The 22089-nt window shown below is 54.1% G+C and overlaps 1 long non-coding RNA gene across 1 annotated transcript in view; it reads right to left on the bottom strand.

Moving 5' to 3' along the window:
• LOC144457450 (uncharacterized) overlaps positions 1 to 22089 on the bottom strand; it is a 34845-nt gene that overhangs the window by 6741 nt on the left and 6015 nt on the right. The window lies entirely within an intron of this gene.

Here is a 22089-nt window from a genome sequence, read left to right as displayed (position 1 = left end):
TGAGATTATATTTGTGAAGCACATTGTAGGCACTTGGCAAATGTTCATTCCTTTGCCTGTTCTAAGCCTTGCCCTGCCCTCCCCAAGGTTACCAGTGGCCTACAGCAGCCAGACCCAATGGCCTTTTGTTGACCTTGGGCACTTTCCCTCTGGGGGACAATGGGCAGCTTCTGTCTGGTCCATCTGGGCTGCCTGCACGCACGGGCTGATGCTCTGGCCCTGCCCCCCCCCCTCGGCTCCAGGAGCACAAGCCCTGGGGAAGAGCCCAGAAACCTCTGCGGAGCCTCCTGCTTCCTGTGCCTTCTCTCTTCAGCCCCTTCAGCGTCCTGGACCCCTCCCTATCTGCCCTAAGTGCATAGGAACAGAAAACTTAGGGCAGGCCTCAGTCCCTTCTAGTCCAAGAGTTGACCCTCATCTTGTCTCTGAGGAAGCTGTGGCTGAGGGTGTCAGAGTGGCAGTCAGCACCACGCTGAGGAGAGAAGCCCGCCGTGGCTGCAGAGCTGGACTCCTACTGCCTGCAAAGAACGGGAGCCACCAGAGCTGGACCATCCATCGGGGGACCCTTCCTGCCTGGCAGCCGCCCTCCCCACCCCAGGCCAGTAGCCATGAATGCTAGCCCGTCTTTGCCTCAGTATTTATTCTTTCTCTTTTCAGGTGAAGAAGCCTGGAGGCGGTGATGCTGTGAGCCGGGGAAGATCCAGAAGTGATGCAGTGCACTCCAGAACCAGGGGGTGTAGCCAAGGGACCACGGCTGAGGCCCTGAGACCCTCTGCAGAGTGACGTGGGGGACCCGCAGTCCTGCAGGTGCTGAGACCCGTCCGGCAGCGATTGGAGCGTGGACTCGGTGGGCTCCGGGACAGGGAAGGGGGTGGAGTGGAGCCTGGGTGCCCAGGTCTCTGGGTCAGGTGCAGAGGAGGGGAAGCTCGCGTTTCTGTTCTTGTTGGCTCTTCAGAGCAAATCGCCCTTTGTAAAAGCTAATGATCACTGGCAGCCCAGGTTGGGGTGGGGCCCAAGGCAGTGGGACAATTCCCTCCAACACCTCGAGGGGAAGGTGAAGCCCGGCTGCCGAGCCAGCCCAGTTCTGGAGGACTGCCTGAGAGATGGCGCTTTATTGGCTCCTCAATACAACCGTCTGAGGTAAGGGCTCATTACACCCATTTTACAGATGAAGAAACCGTGGCTGAGAGAGATGGGGAGATTTATCCAAGGTCACGCACTGTCCAAGACAGGACTTGAGCTCTGGGCTTTCTGCCTCCAGGTCCAGAACTCTACCCACAGAGGCATGTGGCTGAGGTGCAGCTGAGAAGGCCAGAGCACTTGAAAGACGTGCACACAGATGCTGAGGATACCGACAGGAGGCAGAGGCGGCCTGGGAATCAGGCAAATGACACGGGGCAGGCAGATGGCTGCCCTCAGGTGCGCCGAGGAAGGGAGAGACATTTCTCCACATCCTTCCATCTGGGACAGCCCTTGGGGCCCATCAAAGGCCATCCCACCCGCTCTCCTTTTCTGGGTCTTCACGTCCCTGCTGAGAGAGAGCCTCACCACACTGCTTGAGCACTAGCCGTCCTAAGTGGGCTCTACAGCACTCTCCCCACCTCATGCATCTCTCCACTGTCCTTTGCTTCTCCCTCCTCGGAGATGCTTCTGGGATCCAAGAGCATCACTGCCTGGGGCAGCAGTGACCAGACGGCCTTGCTTCTGGGACAGTGAGGAGCTCGGGGTCCTCAACACTGACCCAGGGGCCAGACGGAAGGTTGACACTTGGGCCAGTCTCAGCCCCAGTGTCTTGGGGGAAAGCCTGTGAATGGGTCTCCCTGATGTCAGCCAGGGACGTAAATGAGTCTCCAGCCTTCCCCACACTTCTCCCCTTCTGACGGGCCTGTGCCGGCCACTCGCTGTCCATCCTCCATCTCGCCACTGCATCCTGCACTGTCACCTCTCCACCCTCTCTGGACATGTGAGACCCTGGGACATGTTCTCTCCCCAGCAGCTTTCCCAGGGGCAGCCCTATCTCAGAGGTTGAAACGAGGCTCCTCTGAGCCCTCTAGAGCCCAAGAAAATTGAAAGTGGGGGTCTGCACAGCCTTTTCCCACTCCCCACTCTGCAGCTCTGCTTTGTCCCCGGGGAAGGTCCATCCAAGCGGCCCCTCCTGACAAGGCCCAGAGTTGATTACAGGCTTCCCTGACTACTCCCTGCAGATTATCCGTGAAGGCTCAAGTGTCACATCTACACATCCTGAGCACCTCTTCCTGCCTTCCCTAGCACAGCCTGGGACCAGTTGATCCCAGAAAGAAACAAGAAACATTCTGGAACAGAAATGTGGCCAGAAAGCCAGTGTACCTCGGGACCCCACACGTCCTCTCAAGGATGGGTGCTCTGCTCACAAGGGGGTGCACGCTTTCGTCTTGCCCCGCGGAAAGGGGGCCAGCTCCCACTGAGGCCTGGATGGACAGGGGGGCCCGGCAGTGAAACAAGCTTCAGTGAGTCCCCTCCCTCGCACTCACCCCCAGCAGCATCTCAAGCTGCTTCCCAAAGCTGTCCACAGTCCCACAGTCCCACAGTCCATGAGGGCTGCCCGCATTCCAGGTCAGGCCATGAGGAGAACAGAGGGAGCCAGAGGATCCCCAGGGGGATTTCAAGGAGAGGCCCTAGACCAGGAAAGAGGCCATGAGAGGAGAGGATGGTAACCGAAGCCACTGCCCTTTGGCACCCAGCGACCTCCCAGAGCACTTGACGGGTGATCTGATTTCAGAGGGAGCAGAGGAGTGGTTATTTTCCTCGCTTGAGAGGAGGAACTGAGGCACAGGGCATTAGAAGGACTTTACAGGGCCCCACAGCTGGCAAGTGGCATTTGGCCCCAGATTCCCCGACTCCAAGCCCAGTGCTCTTTCCTCTGGGCCACTTGTCATTGGAACATGCTCTGGCCCCCGTTAAGACCACCACCAAGAGCATCAGCCTCATTCTTGCGCTGCTGAGAACAAACCAATCCTCTCTGCCTCCTCTTCCTCCTCCTCCTCTTCCTTTCTCTCCTCCTCCTCTTCTTCTTCCTCCTCCTCTTCCTCTCTCTCTTCCTCTTCTTCCTCCTCCCCTCTTCCTTCTCTTCTTACACCTCTTCTTCCTTTTCCTCCTCCTCTTCCTCCTCTTCCTCTCCTTCCTTCTCCTCTCCCTTTCCTCTTCTTCCTCCTTTCTCCTCCCCTCTCCTTCTTCCTCCTCTTCTTCCTCTTCTTCCTTCTCCACCTCTTCCTCCTATTCTTCCTCCTCCTCCTCCTTCTTCTCCTCCTCCTCTTCTTCCTTCTCTTTCTCTTCCCCATCTTCCTCCGCTTCCTCTCCTCTTCCTCTTCATGACCTAGCGAGCTCCTTGGCCACTGACATGGTTTCGGTGACTTCTCAGATACCAATGGATTTGGATTTGCCCAGGGGCCGAGATGTCTGTTTCCTGAGAGGTGTCAGTGGGTACTCCCCACTTCCCCTATGCAATCAACAAGAAGTCAGCCGTGCTGCTCAGGGGTCATCACATGGGCTTCTGCCCTCGAGTGGATTCACCAAAACAAGATTTGGACAACGAAGGTGCAGGAGGAATTCCTTCCCCCAAAGTCGCTGGAACGAGCCCAGTCTTTTGGATGCAAAATGAAGCTTCTTGCAAATCTCTGAGGAATATCGTTGCTGTTTTGACTGGCTTTTCAGTCTGGTTTTTGATGCTCTTTTTATATTCTGATTTTTCCTGGTTGTTCTGTCTCTTTTTCAGTCCCTTCATAATTCACTGGCTTTCCTAAATTCTTTTGTAATCGAATTCCAAGCAGGCCATTTTCTTTTCAGTTTGCCCCGAAAGTATGCACACAGTGTTTACCTCCAAAGAGAAGGCTCCAGGAGGGTTGGCAAAGGTCGCTTTTCTGTCTAATATTCTGTCCAGGACCCACCCTCACCCCATGGCACATCCTACACTGTTGCTTAAAATTGAGTGGGAAGGCTGGGGGAGAAAGAGGGGCTGCACCAAGTGGCTGGACATTTCCCGGGCCCCATGGCACTCAACACGGGAAGGCCCCAAAGGAGGAAGGAAAAAGGACTCACAGCCTTCTGCGGTCGTGTTTCATGGGGCTTATAAGTGGGCTGAATCTCCTGCTTGGGGAGCTGAGCTGGGTCCCTGTCTGGAGGGCCTCTAATGAGGCCACAGAACTACAGGCATCACCCGCAGATTTGTCATTGCAGATTACTTCTCTGCAAACTACTCTGTGGCCCAGGATGTCTGCCTGACCCAGGTCTCTGGAGACACTGAGCTGGGCCCCAGCGCAGCCTCCAAACCCTAGAGGAGCCGACCCTGGGGCCACAGTTCAGGAGGGCCCGGTGCTGAAAAAGAGCTCTGCAGAGAAATCACAAAGTGGACCACCAACTCTGCTTCAGCTCAAGGAATGCGTCTTTTAGAGGAGGGAGAAAAGCAACTTGGAGCAATGATGGGATTGGGCTCCTGAGGCAAGAAAGTGGAACCAAGGAGCCGAGCTGAGCTAGAGCTCTCTGTAGCTCCCTGGGTGACCAGTGGGGTCTTCTCAGCTTCAGTGCTTGAAACAAGCAGGAGCAGAAAGGCGTGGGCTGGCTCCAGGGGAACAGCGTTGCCAGCCCTCAAGCCCCACCAAGATCTGGTCCAAGGAAGCTTCTTTTTGATCCGCTCAGTTTCAAAGCCCAAGGTAAAGGAAGTGCTGAGTGAGTAAACCCTCATCTGGATGTTGCACCAATGGATAGTGTCTCTCCTTCAGACCCTCCTTCTGTCCCTGGTGGGGGAGGGTCCCTCCGCCAGGTCCTCCTTTGTCCATTGTAGTGACTGAGGATTCAGAATTATGACAGGATGGTAGGAAACCATCCTGGGAGCTGGCAGGGAGGCTGAGGCCCCCATCATTGTGGTCTGAATGTGCTTTGCCATGTTCTGGTGATTAGAAAATTTGGTCTTATCCAGAGTTTGGAACTAGAGCTGTGAAGGACTCAGGGATCACCCGCTGCACACAGCACAACCGAGGCACGGGGGGAGCACTGGGTGGCAGCTGGAAGGGCCCCCACACACTCATGGTCCTCTTGTTTCCAAGCCACTGCCCTCCACCCACTGCCTTCTGCAGCCTCCAGAAAATCTCCACCCCCCTCAGGAGAGCTGTCCAAGGTAGGATGGGCTTGGGCGGGGAGAGAGAGCCCCCTTGAGCACAGGCTGACTGACCATTTCTCTGGGAGGCGGTTGAGGGGATTCCTGGTCAGGTGGGGCTGCACTGGATGGCTCCTGGGGCCCCTCCTAGCTCTGAAACTCCATGACCAACATTCTCCAAATATTGGAATCAACCAATGAATCAATCAACAGGCTTAGATCAGGCACCTGCTGTGTGCTAAGGACACAGAGACAAAAGGGAACCTGCCCTCAGGGAGCTTCCATTCCATGACACTGAAGACAGCTTCTGGGTCCTGCCTCAGTCTTGCCTTCTTCAAGCCAAATGTCCCCAGTTCTTCCATCTTCCCCAGGTCTGACTGTGTGCACAGCTTTCCCCTGGACCCACCCAAGTATAGAAATGTCTTTCCTGAAGCTTGGCAGCTGGAGCTGGAGCCTCCCCAGGTGGGCACACTGACCTCTGCACATCACTGCCTAAATTCAGGAAGCCTAGTGTTGTGGTCCGACATGACGCAGCTGGTCCCCCTCGCTCTCGAGGCCACCCTGAAGGTGGGGTCCTGGCCCCTCTGGCTCTGCCCACAGTTCTGAAATCACTCATCAGACAGAGGACGGGTCTCAGTTGATCTGACCAAAACACCAGCCTGGAATGAGGACCATGCAGATGACCCTCTTCTCCCCATCTGGGCAGAGTTGCATCAGGATGGGGCCACATGGTGTGGCTGCTCTGTGTTAATGCCCCCCACCATTGTGCCTGGGGCTCAGGGGTGTCTCTGGCTCTCCCCAGGCCCCTCGTAGCTCAGCCATCTCTCCCCCCGATGCCCAGTGCTGGCAGCAGCTTCCTTCCTCCCTCACTGCCCAAGCATCTCCTCAGAACACAGAAAGCAGGTCTTAGCCAGCTCGGAGCCAGGCTCATTGGCCACCCCAGACTCTATCAGCTCGTGGGCCATTGACAGGCCGCAGACCCAACAGACATGACAGTCGCCTCACCATCCTGCCACCGTTCTCCCTGGAGCCCTTGATTCTTTGGAGGACAGTGGTAGGGCTTTCCATTGATCGCTGTGAAATTTCATTCCATTCAGCCCAGGCCATCAATCCAGACTGTTGGGATCTTTGGGGTGGAGCTTCATCATCCAGTGGGTTACCAGCCCTCCTCACTGGGCATCATCTGCAAAGTGTGGTGCACGTGTTGTCTGCGCCTTCACTTGGGTCATTCACAGAAACATGGCGGATGCTCTGTTTGTTGAGGGAGGATGGAGGCCTCTCCTTTCCGTAGCAGAGTGAAGGCCTAGCATGGCTCTGAACCAGAAGGGAAGGATGCCCTCCCCCCATGAACGTCTGACAAAGATCAAGCAGCCATGTCCTCTTTCCTCAGGGGTCATTGGAGCCTGACTCAGTGGTCCCCACCAGCCCGAAGCGGGGAAGGGAGAGCTCCCTCGCTGGCAGGATGCCACAGCCCGTGTGTGAGTGGGGGCAGCGACAGAGTCATGGTTTCAGCCAGGATAGAATCTCCTGGAAGCCCAGGCCATCGGAGGAGGGCACCTGATCCAGCTAGTACTACTGGGCTCTCTGCAGGGAAGTTTCTTTCTCTTTTTCTCTTTCCTTTTTCTTCCTCTCTTCCTTTCCCTTCCTTTTTCTCTCTTTCTCTCTCTCCCTTCCTTTCTCTTTCTGATTCCTTTCTCCTTTCCTTCCTTTTCTCCCTAAAAGGCATGAACAGAGAAAGGGACTCTGGGTTGTGAGGGTGAGAGAAGACCCCCATCGCTTCCCGAGTGGGGCCTGCAATCCCTCCCCCGTCACTCACTCCCATGTCACGCTGACAGTGCTCAGTCTCAGAGCCATCACGGGGAGAAATTCTGAGCTCTCCACTCTGAAGTGCTTTTTCAATTACTTATAATTTTGTTATTTTTTCTTTTTCTTCCTAGAATTACCCAGGGGACGCTGAGCAAGGATGAGGCATACGGAAAGTTTCAGCCTTTAAAGGTTCAGATGTTTTCAATTTATTTGTGGGCAAAATCACAAAACTTCTGAAGTCACTTTTAAACAAGCACTTTCTCACCTCACATAAACTAAAAAATGAACCAAAGTAATTTATTTTATTTTTTAAAAATGTACGTAGTCCTAAGAAGCCCTCTACTAGGCAGGCTTCTGCTGGGCATCTCCTTCCACCTGAATCAGCATGTTCTGTCCTCCAAACTGCAGGAAGAAAGATTCCTCAGTGGCAGCCCCTACTGCCACCATGGCCATCGCTGCTGCCACTACCACTACCATGGCCATTGCTGCCACTGCCATGCCCATCACCACCCCCATGGCCATTGCCACCACCATGGCCATGGCCACCAGCACTGCCATTGCTGCCAGCATGGTCATTGCCACCACTGCCATAGCCATCGCCATTGCCACCACTGCAGTCATCACCACCTCCACAGCCCCTGCCACCCCCATGACCATTGCCACCACTGCCATAGCCACCACCACGGCCACTGCATCACCACTGCCGTTGCTGCCACCACTGCCACAGCCATCGCCACTGCCATGGCCATCACCACTGCTACAGTCATCACCACCTCCACAACCACAGCCATTGCCACCCCCACGGCCATCGCTACTACGCCATTGCCGCCGCCACCACCATGGGGCAGGAGTATTAGCCATTGGCTTCTCATGCTGTACAGGGCTCCCCTGAGGGTGCCTGTCCTCCCTCTTTTCCTCTTTATAGTACCTTCCACTCTCCCCTTTGCTTCCTTCCAGTCCAGTGTCTCCACCCTCTCCAGTCTACAGGAACAGACTAGTCACCAGTCCTTGGCCCTCCTCACTAGCATGCCTGAGAGGTACCTGAAGCCTGGTTTTGCTTCCCTGCCAGCCCCCTTCTCAAAGCCTCTCTTCCCTGCTGGGGCCCCTTCCCGAAAGGCCATTCTCTCAGATGGCTATCAACTGGCCTAGCTGCAATAAAAGTTTAGAGGGTCACCTTTCCCAGTAGTGCTTGCATTTTAATGACAACTCTTGAAAACCAAAGTCTTTTCCACTCAAAGGAATAAATCCCTAATGGTGGAATTTGAGACTCTACTGACAGATGAATGGAAGGGAAGCTGTGGGGGAAGGGGATAATAATAGTGCTTTGAGGTGTGCCAAGTGCTTGGCAGACATCATCAGTTTTGGGCCTCACAACGCTCTGTGCTATTATGACATCCCCTTTACTGATGAGAAAACTGAGACATTCAGCTGTTTTAAGTGACTTGCCCTGGCTAAACAGATAGTAAATGTCTGAGGCAGGATTTGAACTCGGCTCTTTCTCTCCAGTCCAGGTCCAGCATTCTCTATCCACTGAGCCACCACCTAGCAGCCTCCAAGGGAGACAGCCCCGCCTAGTGCCCCTCAGCACATTGTTCGGGGTCCCAAGGATCTTCCCCTCCCCCACTGACCATCAGGTGCCACCATTGCTGACCAAGCCCATGCTAAGAGGGGTGAGGCTGGGGCTCCTTTCCTCTCCTTCCACGTGGGGTTGAGATGGAGGCCCCTCTCCATAGGCCTTGGCTGCAGAAAGGGGCATTGAGTCCCAGGGTAACCAGGTGGGACCCTCAGCCAGGACTTTGGCCAACACTCTCCATGACCTTGGGGCTAGCCCAGCCACACATAGAGCAGACAACCAACGATGTGGCAGCTGCGGCAGGGGGGCACCCTAGTGCACTGAGCGCTGGGCCTAGAGTCAGGAAGACTCATCTTCCTGAGTTCAGATCCTGTCTCAGACACTCACTGGCTGTGTGACCCTAGGAAAGTCACTTCACCCTGCTTGCCTCAGTTTCTTTATTTGTAAAACGGGCTGGAGAAGGCAACAGCACACCACTCCAGTATCTCTGCCAAGAAAACCCCAAGTGGGGTCCCAAAGAGTCGGACACTACTGAAAAACGACCAAACAACAATAACCCGCGTCAGGTGCTGGGGATGCCAATATAAAAGTGAGCTGGTCCCTGCCCTCACGGAGCTCACCTTCTCTCGGCACAGAAATCATTCCGGGCCATTGTTCAATCAATCCAACGAGCATTTATTAAGCACTTACTATGTTCTAGGCACTGGAAATAGAACTGTCTCTGCCCTCAGAGACCTTCCATTCCAAAGGGGAGACAATGTGAACATATGTAAATGTATGCATGATTCATGCAAAAGTGAATTCAAGGGAGCTTGAGAGGGAGAGCAGCCTGGGCAGAGAGACCCAGCAGATGCCCCACACAGAAGGTGGGGTTCTGGCCGCGGTCTGAAGGAAACCAGAGAACCCTCATGGCAGAGGAAGGGAGGGAGGGGGCGCGTCCCACCAGAGCACTCCCCCAAAGACGGCAGATGGCACGTCCAATGTGTGCAGAACAGGGAAGAGGTCGGCGGTCAGCAAGCCTGGGATGGAAGACCAGCAAAGCCTTGGGTGGAGGACAAGTCCAGGAAGACGCCCCGCAGAGGGGGTGCTTGGGAGGGACCAAGAGCAAGCAGGGTTGGGTCACTGGTCACCCACCAGTGTGGCTCACGGAGCTGGAGGGCCATCTCTGCTGCTGCAGAAGGGCAGCCGGACCCTCCCTCTGGCCTTCCAGCTGCTGGACATTGGAGCCGTTTGGGGGTTTCAGCTCGGCCCCTTCCCCACGCCGGAGCTGCTCACCAACACTATAATGACACTTTCCAATTTATTCCGACACAGAGAAACAAGAGCGGAAATCACGGGCGTTTGGGGCTCTCCAGCCAAGACCTGAAAACGGAATTCTCCCCATTTACCTCACCCCCCCCACCAGAATTCTTGTGGGTTAGGCCCCAGAGGTAGGCATCAGCGCAGCAATGCCAAGCCAGATGGACTCCTCGAGAGCCAGGCAGCCCTGGGGAGATGGGGGAGGGGGGCTGTCCAGGTGGGGAAAGGCCAGAGTGCCCCAGTGCAGTCATGGTGGGAGGCGTGGCCCTGCAGCAAAAACCCCAGAGCTTTAGGAGAACACGCCATGCTGGACAATGTGGGGGCTCCCTGAGCGCCCGTCTGAGCCCAAACAGGCCCCAGCTCTAGGGTCACAGAGCGATTTGCTACCTCTGTCTCACACTCATCTTCACAGCCACCCTGGGACCTAAGTGCTGGAAGTTTCCCCATTTTACAGATGAGGAAACCAAGGCTGAGAGCGGTCAGGGACTTCCCAGCTCTGCCCCAAGTGTCTGAGGCAGTGTTCAAATCCTGATCTTCCAGGCAAGCCCCAGCAGCTCCTCAGCATTTTGCAGATTCACCCAGGCCGTCCAGGCTGGACAATGGTTTTCATCTCTGTGATTTCATAGGCCCCAGCCCTTCTCTGAACTGGAGAAATGTCATTTCAGGGAGGAGAAGGAGGAGGAGGAGGAGGAGGCGGAAGAGGAGGAGGAGGTGTCTGTGGGGGGAGGGGCCCAGGCTGCCCCCAGGCCCTGGATCCCATTCCTTGCCTCTACCTCCTCTGAACCCTTAGACCAAGGCTCCCAGGGTCTCCTGGGCCTCCTGGGTGCTCAGAGCTGGACGGGCTGGGTCACGGGGCCCATTGCCTTTGAGGGGTGTGGCACGCTTGGCTATGCCCAGGGTGGCAGGGGCTGGAGGCAGCATCAGCTGTAAAAGCAGTCTGGGGCAGGACCCTGCTCAGTCCCCGCCCTAAAGGAAGGGGCGCACCACTGGGAGGGGCCCCAGGCCAGGGACTTCACATTCTCTCCTTCACTGGCTGCGACCTCGATGACCCCCATAACCTGTCACATCCCCCTCTCGTCCTTGTGTGCACAGAAATGGAAGCCTCCCCCTCCCCTCCCAGCCCCAAGGAGCTTCAGAGCCCAGGTCGGATTCTGCCCCTCCCCCGCAGGGGCTCTCTTCTATGGCCCTCCCCGATCTCCCCTTCCCTCCCCGCCCACCCCGGGCTGTGCTCACTGGGTACAAGGCTGCTGTTCTTTTTGTCCTGGAGCAGGGAAGGTGCAAGCGAAAGAGGATTTTTGCTCATTGAAAAAAATGAGGGGCAGCTAGGTGGCACAGTAGATACAGCACTGGCCCTGGATTCAGAAGAAACTAAGTTCAAATCCGGCCTCAGACACATAACACTTCCTAGCTGTGTGACCCTGGGCAAAAGTCACTTAACCCCATTGCCTAGCCAAAAAAAAAAGAAGGAAAGGACAGGGGTCAAAAGAGCAAGGAGAAAGTAAACCTGGGTGGCCAAGGCTTCCCTCAGGACTATGGAAGACTAACGTGGGGTCCTGAGCAAGCCACTCAGTTTCCTCATCTGAAAAAAGAGGCTTGGCCTCAGTCCTGAATCTAGGATTCTCTGAGCCTGTGAAAAAGGAAGGGAAAGTTCCCCCGATGTGGTCTAAAGACAAGAGGAGGTTGCTTTGCGTGGAGCCCGTGCTGGGAAGTACAGAAGGAGCTGAGATCTGCACCGATGGAGGGCATTTCCTCACTGGGGAGCTCCCTACACCAACAGAGTCCCAGGTCTGGCCCAAAACCAACCCTGAAACCTTAATGCTTCATAGGGCCATTGCTCTGGTGCTGGAAAGGTCCTCAGAGGTCACCGAGGGCAATCCCCTCATTTGACAAAGGAGGAAACTGAGGCAGGTGAGGTGATTTGTCACAAGTCACACAGAGCCTGGGTTTGAAGCACTCATTCCAAATCGGCTCCTTCCCAGGGCACCTGACCCAACCCCAGGGACGCCTGACCTGGCCTGGAGCCACTGACTGCACCAAGGCTGACACTTGACCAAGGAGCTGCCCCCCTCACCCCCCCCCCGGCCTGCAGCCTTAGGCCCTCCAGAACTGCTGTGGGGATCTGCAGGATCCATGCCAGGGACGACTTCACAGGGCCAAAGCTGGAGGCTCCTAGAGGGAAGGAGGAGCTGAGAGATGGGCTCCATGTCCCAGCTCAGCACAACAGATACTGGGAAGCAGGGGAAACTGAGGCCCAGGGTTCAGGGGCACTAGCTGTGTGACCCTGGGCAAGTCACTTAACCTGTGTTCAGCTCCATTTCCTCATCTTCAAAACGGGGATAATGACCACACCAACCTCCCAAATGAGATAATATTTGTAAAGCACTTTGTAAATTCTGACTATTATTATCATGACTATTTACAGATGAGGAAACTGGGCCCACGGAGGCTGCACAACTTGCCTGGGGTCACACAGCCAGCAGGCTCTGGAGACCAGACTCAAACCCCAGACTTGAACCCCTGCCAGCCAACTCCAGAGCCAGCGAGCTTCCCACAGCCATGCACAGCCTCCAGCTGGGGGAGAGAGGCTTCCAGCCAGGTCCAGGACACCCTGATTTGGGACCAAGATGACTCCTAAGTAGCACATTCTACCCAAGACTCAGGTGCAAATCCAGCTAAGGAGAAGTCACCGGCACCTGCCGGGCCTTGCAGAGAGCGCTGGAGGCTAAATCTGGGAACCAGCTGAGCAGGTAAAAGATTCATTTCCCCTGTCCAGGGCCTGTGGACTTAGGAAGGAAGGGCTTCCAGCCTGTGTCCGCAACTGTGAGAGCAGGAAGAGGCAGGAGGGGCCCAGGGTGAGACCAAAGAATCTCTCCACTGGAGCAGGTAGCCTTGAGACTGAGGACAGAGGCTGGGGTGCCTGGTCCTGGGTATTCCCCCACCCAGGTTACTGCCCATGGAGGTGGACTGCGCTGGGCTGGGGGGGCACTGGCTAGAGGGGCATGGAATGGGAGGAAGGAAGAAACAATAGAGCTGCATCCCCTGGTCTAGGCCAGGGAGTGAACCGGAGTGGGGCCAGAATGGGGCACCTGGCCTGACGTGGATGCCGAAAGTGAGGGTCAGAGCAAAGGTGGCTGGTGGCTGGCCATCACCACCCTCTCTCAGGCCAGGGCCCCAGCAGCCACATTCCCAGGCAGAACAGGGATGGAGGGGCCCATGAAGAAGCCATCCTGTGGGTCAGTCGTGTGGACGTCCTGGCTGTGTGGGTAGGGGATGGGCTCTTTCTCAGCAGTTCCTAGGCCTGAAACATTTTTCCTTCATTCACTGTGAGTGCAGTGAGCAGGACCAGGAGAATGATTTGTGCAAAACCAACAGCATTATGAAAGCAAAAATGTCTGAAAGACTGAAGAATTCTCATCAGCACAGTGACCAGCATTCCAGAGGACCCCTGATGAGGCAGGCTGCCCAGCCCGACAGTGGGGAGGGCTCAAGGGTCAGAAGGAGGCACACATTTTGGGCACAGCCAGTGGAGGAATTTGCTTTGGCTAGACTGCACATTTGCCATGAGGGTTTTGTTTTTCTTTTTTATTTTAAGTTGGGGAGGGGGCAGTTGAGAAAATAAATACTTGCTCCTTGAAAAAAATAAAATAAATAACAATAAGCCTGTAATATAGAAATTATCATGAATTATCTTTATAGGGAAAGAAACAGAAACTGAGAGAGTTTAGGTGAGTGACTTGTCCAGGGTCACGTACTTTCTTAACTATCTGGGGCAAGATTTAAGGCTCAAATTCTCCTGACCTCTACCTGCTGAGCCACCAGGAGCTTCTCTGGGAAACCATCCAGGCACATACCCCAGCTCTCCTCTCTAGTCGCCATTGGGCGTGCTATCTTCTACCCCTGCCCAGGCCCGAAAAGTAGAGTGAATCCTTTCTGATGTCAGGAAGCATTCTGTCCAGCTTCAGTCATCCTTCGGGATCGTTGGGGCCACTCCAGCCAGACTCAACTTGGTTCATAGATGCAGGGACCTGTAGACCCGAGTGTGTGTGCCTGATTCAATTCAACCAACACTTATTAAGCACCTCCTGTAGACCCGAATGCCTGTGCCTAATTCAATTCAACCAACACTTATTAAGCACCTCCTGTAGACCCAAGTGTGTGTGCCTAATTCAATTCAACCAACACTTATTAAGCACCTCCTGTAGACCCGAATGCCTGTGCCTGATTCAATTCAACCAACACTTATTAAGCACCTCCTGTAGACCCGAATGCCTGTGCCTGATTCAATTCAACCAACACTTATTAAGCACCTCCTGTAGACCCGAATGCCTGTGCCTGATTCAATTCAATCAACACTTATTAAGCATCTCCTGTAGACCCGAATGCCTGTGCCTAATTCAATTCAACCAACACTTATTAAGCATCTCCTATTCTCCAGGCACTGTGCCAAGTGCTAGGGATATGCTGGAGGAAAAGAAAGGTAGGCCCTGCCCCCAAGGAGCTTCTAGTCTAAGGAGGAGGGAGGGTGCTCCAGGGAGTTCAAGCCAAGCAGCTGCTGCTGAAGAACGGAGAGTGACCAGGAAGTTGTCAAAGGTCCAAGCCCTGCAGGAAGGCTGAGCATCCTAAATTGGGTCAGTCCTGCTCAGTGATGAGACCTCGGGTAAGGAGCTCGTCCTGGAGGAGGCCAAAGTCCAAACCAAGGACTCAGATGCGGCCAGCCTTAGCCCAGTAATCCTCATCAAGACCGACTGCCCCAAAACAAGGTGCTGGAAGATGTCCTCAAGCCCTTTGTCAATGGCGCCAAGACTAAGCGCGGCCAAGTCCAGCACTGAAGGACCACTGCCCAGCCAGGAAGGTCATTGCTACAAACAGTATCCTCCTGGCATGGCCCGAGCATGGCCAGTGAAAGGAGTGCTGGTTCTGCCTTTCTAGCAGAAAGGGTGCTTGCTTGGGAGTCAAGACATCTGGGTTCAAATCTCAGCTCCACACTAGCTGCCCCTAAGCAAGTCATTCCACCTCTACAAACCACAGCGTCTTCATCTAGAAAACGCTGGATCTTCCTTGCAGGGTCATGGTGCGGGCCAGTGCTTTGACAACCTAGAAAGGACTCTAGAAACAGGAGTTAAAATTTAGATGTAGATTTAGTTAGTTAGGAGTCTAAGTTAGGGCGGCATCTTTCCTTAGAGTGGCCAGGAGATAATCTGAGAATTTCAATCCTTTTTCGAAAAAACAACAGAAGAAGAAGGTTTGAGGTGTAACTATGGACCACAGATGCTGTGACCCGGTCATTTGGACTCGGTGCTGGGAAAGGTTTCCTGTCTCCTCTCACACAGCACGATCACATTCCCTCACGTGCACGACCACGGTGTGTTAACCTTTCCCAGATGGATGGGCATCCCCTTCGCTTCCAGAGCTCTGCTAGGACAGAAAAAAAAGAAAAATGCTGCTCTGAATATTCTGGTGCCTATGGGTCCCTTTTCTCTCTCGCCTCCCCTCGGGGCACGTGACTAGCGGCAGGAGCTCTGGGTCCGAGCAGAGGAACATTGCTCAGCCTTGCTCCAAATGGCTTTTCCCGAGCGGCTGGTCCACTTCTCACTTCCATGAGTGGGGATTTCGCGTCCTGCAGTTTCGCAGCCCCGCCAGCGTCGCTTACGCACCCCCCCTGCCGTCTTTACCATTTTTCTGGGCGAGGCCGAGAACCCTTAGATGGGGTTCTCATGTTTAGTTTTCCTGTCTCTTCCCCCGTGAGAGCCGATCATCCAGGCCCTCCGCCAACAGCGCTGGAAAGTGCTGTCAGCCCAGGAGGTCTCGGAGAGGTGCTGCAACCACATTCCAGCCGCTTGTTTCCCATCCTGACTTGCTAGGTCTGCACAGCTAAAGCCACTTTAAGATTGGCTCCTCTCTCCTCTAGTTCTTGGGATTCCTGTGGATGTACCCGTCTTCAAAAACAGAATGCTCAGACTAGCTGGAAAATGGAAGTCCTACGCTTCTTAATTTGGGATGTAGCATATTCCACCTCCTCCCTCCAGGGCTTCTTCTCAGCTCCCAGCGGCACTGGCAGTCTGGGTCCCCGGGAAGGTGGCTGGATAACTCTTGCCTTGGGGTTCTGAGGGTAACTCTAAGGGTGTACAAGATGTTCCTGACGTCCTCAAGCCCCTATCTGATATGTTTGCTGCTTCAATTAGCCAGCCAGTTAATTAGCTTTTTAAAAGGGATTATTTGCTGAGATGGTGTAATAAGAGCAGTCAGTATTAAAACATCCTCCCCAAAGTCTGGGACATGTTCCCACAAAAGTACATGTAAAGTTTGTGAAAAAAGTTGGCTCAAATTTATGGTGAAAGGCAAAGTCTTTTTCTCTCTTCTTGGAGTACTCATCAAGTTTCACTGTATATGTATGTGTATGTAGGTGTGCACGTGTGTGTATGTGTATGTGTGTATGTATGTATGTATGTACGTATGTATGTATGTATATGTGTGTGTGTGTGTGTGTGTGTGTGTGTGTGAGACTCCCTGCTGGTCCAGTCTCTCTGATCACTTGGTCAAGGGAGGGGGAAGAGAACCACTGAGACATTCCTTCCTTCTCAAATCATATCCGCCCCTATTTTGCTGACCTCTGGCTCCAGGTAAAAAGGCTTGGAACCTCCAGCTGCTTTCAGAGTTTCGGTCTTCCTATGTGAAGCGTCTCTGCTCTCCTGGGCTCAGAGATCTAATTCTTTTCACCAACCCCCATACATTGGGTCATCTGACTTCACCCCCACAGGATCAAGCTCTTTACTTCTCTACCCTTGCTTATTCCTTGAAAGGACTGTTCCCTACCTCAATCAAACAGGTTTTGCACCTGCTAAAAGGACCAGAGCATAGAGTCTCTCTTTTTGTGTGTCATTTCTCATTTTTGTAGAAAGGCTTGTTTAATCTGAATTGAGACTTTTCCTATATGCTACTTTTGTCTTGGCACTCAGAAAAATCACCTCCACGTTGTTGTGGTTTGAAGCGTGGCAATGAGGTGTCTAGGGGAGTTGGATTGGAGGCTCATCCTTGTCGGCATCCCAGGAATTCTGTCAGATTAGCAGAATGGGGACAGTCTGTCCTTATTACTCAATAATGCTGGGAAATTGAGGATGATTTCCTGAAATTCAGCAGTCAGTCTTTTCTTCCTCAAAGCTCTGGGAAAATCTATTCCTTCTCCAACTTTGCCTGTCTGGCCCTCCACATGCATCACTTTCATCTGTGTAGATTCTAGTTATTTAACTAGAAAAATGGCTTTTCGGTTTGTTTTTCTGTTTTCTGTTCTGGTTCCCCAGTGGGGGGAAATATTGTGTTTTGCTGAGTCTGTTGCTTTGTTTACATTTCCAACTGATATTTCCAAACTGTTGAGTTTCATCACGACCTCCTCCTGAGGCTCCTTCCTCACCCTCGGGTCCTTTTTTCTCCCATCTTATGGTAGTTTTGCTAGTCTCATTTCTCTCATTAATTTCTTCAATGTTCCCCTCACTCACTGGATCACAGCTGGAGGAAGTCGGAGTTTGTTTCTCCACCCCCCTGACTGTTGTCTGAGGACCTCTTCTGTCTCATCTTTCTGCCTTCACTGCTCTCAATCCACAATGTTCCTTCAATGCTTCTTGGTTTGGGTCTCTCAGCAGTTTCCTAAAACCTCTCCTCTTTTGACCGTTTAGGTTTTGCTATTTTGAGGGAATAATTGAGGCCCACTATGATCCTTTCATTTGTTTGTTTGTTGGGGGGAGAGGCCCCTTCTAGTTGAGACTTTGTCCATAAAAGCCCAGGAGACTGAAGGTGGAAGGTTATTCCTCTCCAGCATGACAGAGAAGAGTAGCCTGAACTGGGCATCGGACCACTTGGCTCAACCTTGAACTTACTGTGTGGCCTGGGGGGAGGGGTGGGTTGTTAAGAGAGAGAAGCTCAGGCTTACTGTCAGGTCCCCCTCACAAAGTCCAGATCTGTGGCTGAGAGAGGTGCTTTACCCTGTAATTTAGCTCCCTTCCCCCTCTCTTACCACGCCCTCACAGTGTGGGAACTCCCTTCATTAAAGTTGGAGGACAATTCAGAGAGGCCTGGGGCACTGGGGAGTGATGTGATGTGTCCAAGCCAGGGCAGAGCCATGCCTGGACCCAGGTGCTCCTCACCCAGAGGCTGGCCCTCTGTCCACGGTGCCCCGATGCCTGGGAACCCATTCAATAGGAATAGTGGCTATTGTTCAGCTCCTCTGAGGTCTCTGACTAGAGCCTCGACATGGCTCTCAGAAGTTCTACAAATGTCATTATCCTCACTTTACAGACGGGGCCACCAAGGCTCCTCAGGCCCCCACAGCCAGTAACATGTCAGAGGCAGGCCCTGAGCCACATCCCTCCTGCCTTCAGGCCCAGCCTCTTTCCACTCTAGCCTTGCTCTCTGTGGGCATAGAAGAAGCAACCTTTGCCCTCCTTGCAGAAGCACAGAGAAGAAGGACCCCTGACCCTAAATCCCCTTCAGGACTGCAATCCAGACAGAGTCTACCCATGTCCAAAACTCCCTTCTAGTTCAGACCCTCAGAAGTGAGGGCCACTGCCAGGCAGCAGTGGGGGGACCCTGCATGGGCATGGGGGGGTGAATTCCTTGCTGGTAAATCTCTGGCTCTACTCCTAGGACCAGTTTCAGAACCACCAGCCCCAAGCCTATTAGAAGCATGGGAAAAGTGAGGGCCAATGGCAACAGCCCAGATTAGGCCCTTTCCTAAGGTGGGTCAAGGGAACAGGATCTGTACCTCAGGACGTAAATAAAGTAGGGAGCTGTGTGGCCAAAGTCAGTAGCTCATTGGCCCGAGCTTGCTGAATGGGGCAGCAGGGCTGTCCTGGACCAGGCCCACACCAGGCTCCCAAGCCAGCTCAGACCCTACTGGGCTCTTACAAAGCCTGGCCTGAGGAGGGAGGCTTTGCCTTGGCCCCAGGGCACTGCCCATCAATGTACTGGGAGCCAAGAAGAAGGGATGCAGCAACAGGGATTCTGCCTGCAAGGAGTGGCCCCCAAAACAAACCTCTTTTTTTCCTCTCTGCTGCTCTGATGCATTGCCCTGAATGACATTTTCCAGGCCTGAGTCGGAGTCTCCTCACATCTCACTTGTAGCATCTTCTCCAGGGCCTGAGACACAGACCAGGAGAAGAAACCCTTAGGTCTAGCCTGGCAACAGGAAGCCCACCCATGGGCCTCCATGGGTCCCAGACTGAGATCTAATTAACCAACAAACATTTATTAGGTGCCTGCTGTGTGCTGGGCTCTGGGGTTGGTTCTGGGCCTGCAGAGACCACACAAAGAAAGAACCCCTTCCCTCAAGCAGTGTTCTTATCTCTACATATAGAAGTATAGGCCAACCTTTTTATTGACATAAGGGGAAACCCAACCCCAGGAGTAGGGAAAGGACTTACCCAGGGTCACATAGGAGTGAGCAGGGATTGGAACTCAGGGCCAGCCCTCCCCCAGTGCCCCATTTCACCAGCTCTGCATTCTCTGCCTCTGGGAATCTTTGATTAGTGTCAGGGCCTGGAGGAGAGCATGGATGGACACACCTCATTAGGAGAATGAAAGGGTGGTGAAGATGTTAAAGGAATTGGAGTGATTTAGATTCAAAGGAGGAAAACCTCAGGAGAGAGCCAGGAGAGTTTCTCCAGGGTTATCTCAGAGGAGGGAGGAGGGAGGGTGGAGAAGGGAGTAGGGTGGAGGAGAGAGGGGGAGGGTGGAGAAGGGAGGAGAAGGGTGGAGGAGAGAGGATTATTCCCTCCTCTTCTCAGATGCCCAGGGAACCCAGAAAAGGGGTTTGAGTCACAGCCAGGGGGATTTAGGGCAGACTTGCCCAAGCCAGAACACCTGGCTCTAGTCCCTGTTTAGCTACTGATGGAGCTCCTTGAGTTCACCTGTAAAATGCTTGGCCTGGAGGATCCTCCCCACCGCACCCCTTACCCCAGCTTCTCCGTGTGGTGGTAAGAAAGGATTCATGTGTTCAAGGCCTCTGCCCTGGGTGCTGGGCACCGAGCAGCTGGGCTTCACCTCTGCCCCCTCTCTGTTGGCACCTCTCCTTCCCACCCTCCCCCTTGCGAGGGTATTTGGGGTGTCTCCATCCCGGGCAGGCCCATTTCTCTGCCCATACAAAGTCTGAAATGACTTATTTTGTTACTTTGTTGGAAAAACCTCACTGGGAAAATGGCTGCCCATCCAAAATCAACATTTCAGCCCAGGAAGGTGGCTCTGATGCCAGGAACTTCTTTGTGTGGGCCAATGGCAAGGAGTCTCGCTGTGGACGCGCCCTGCCGATGGGCTAGGGGCTATGGGAAATTGAAATCCCTGGTCACCCTGCCATGGTCACACTGGCAACTCAGAGGCCGGCCTCCTAAAAACGAGGCCAAGGCAGACTCCATTTGTGTCCTTGGAACATGATGGAAATGAGAGAAAGCCTCTACATCCCGAGAGTGTTTCTGAGGCCCTGGAGTCCCCTGAAGCCTTTGCCAAGGGAGGCCATGCAACAGCAGGCCCTTTGCTGCCTCCATGCCCTCTGGCCACTTCCCTGAGTGGGCAAGGCTCCAGAGGACAGATGGGGCTCTGGGGGCACCCCCAGGAGTGGCTGAGAGCAGTACCAGCTGTAGGGAGGAGGTGGCCGATCTCCGGGGTGAACAAATCTCACTCTTGGTGACAGTACAACCGGGGTCTTGGACGGCAAGAGATACTGAAGCAAAATCTGCTAAAAAGCTGATTTGGCCGCAGCCCTTCCCCATCCTGGGCACCTTCCCGTGGACTCTCATTAGCTTGTCAACGTCCTCCCGCAGAGCTGAGTGACTGCTTGAAATGTCCCTGGATGGGGCCAATTGCACGGGGACTCTGAGGACTGGGGGTGCTGGACACATCTTCAGAGGCCCAGCAGGTTCCCTGGGAATGACACATGGGTTGATGCCAAGGAACCCTGACGGTTTTTCCCAGGGCTCAATAAATCCAAATGAGATCTTAAGATCTAGAGCTGATAGGGACCCGAGAGACCACCAACTCTCATCCCAGGAAATAAGTAGTAGATGTGAGATTTGAACCCAGATCTCTGGATTCCAAATCCAGCACTCTCTGAAAGTGCTCAGAGGGACTGTCATGTTCTGGCTTCCTCAGGCAGTGATTGTCTCATGCACACTAGGATTCTGAGCTCTCTCTCCATCTGTGCAGGTGCCCCCGGCCAAGGCTGCAGCCTTTCTTAGCACTCTAGGACAAGACTCCACCATCTGCGAAAAGCAGATGTTTCTTCTGCTCCTGAAAGCTGCGGCGATGAAAAGAGAACCAGTCTGTTGTTCCTCCTCGGGAGGGCGGGGAAGAGCACCCAGTCCCAAGTACAAAAGTCTTTGTCCAAAGAGACGGAGTTGGTCATCCTCCTTTGTCCATATGGACGTTGAGTTGGCTCTTTGGGACCTTGTGGGTCCCCTCTCTTTTAGGTAGCCTCACTCTTATCTATCCTCCTTTCTGTACAATCAGGGAGCATCTTTCCTCATCCATCGTCTCTGATGAGTCTTCTCTCCCTGGCCAGCTCCAATGTGGCCAAGGAAGGGCCACGGGCTCCCAGACACCTCCACGCAGGCTTCGAGTCGGGAATCATTTCAGCCTACTTTGTTCCTACCTCTAAGCCGTCAGTGCTGATGCCCCTTGTGGGGGCCACAGGTCTTGGGGAGCAGGCCCATCTGGGGAGACAACAGGTAAGAGCTCCCCCTGGGGGGAGGCACCCGCTGCCGGGAGCCAGGGGAGGGGAAAGAGGAGGAATGGGGCCCTGGGGCTGCCAACCAAAAGCAGGGGTGAGGGCACATGGTGGGGCACCAGAATGGAGCCCCAGAGGTGGAAGGCAGGAGCAAATGAAGGAGGTGTCATAGATGTGGAGAGGTCGACAAAGGACGAGAGCCCAGGGGAGAGAGGGGCTGGGGCTGGGGCTGGAGAGGAGGCTCGGGAGTCATCTGAATGGAGATGGGATGATGGGAAGGCATCCAAGATGACCCCCAAGGCTTCCTTGGGGTTGGCCAGGAGGATGATGGGACCGTGGGGGAGGGGAGGCCAGGAGGATGTGGGACCTCTTCCTAGGGGAGGAGGGTCTATGCCTGACATTTTCTCCACTGCACCACACTGCCTTTGAAAATCATCAATCAGCCAGTATTTATGAAGTGTTTCCTGGGTGCTGGGCTTGGTTCTAGCAGCCAGGGATACAAAGGAACATGGCCACATCGATGTACAAAAAGACATGTTAACGGGTGGGGAGGGAAGAAGCTTGGGAGCTGGGCAGGAA

This window comes from Phascolarctos cinereus, unplaced genomic scaffold, assembly GCF_003287225.1.
Source record: "Phascolarctos cinereus isolate Bilbo 61053 unplaced genomic scaffold, phaCin_HiC Scaffold_5;HRSCAF=322, whole genome shotgun sequence".
In the NCBI taxonomy this organism is placed as follows: domain Eukaryota; kingdom Metazoa; phylum Chordata; class Mammalia; order Diprotodontia; family Phascolarctidae; genus Phascolarctos; species Phascolarctos cinereus.
Note: the sequence above shows the minus strand (reverse complement) of the source record. Positions and strands in the feature narration are given on the sequence as shown.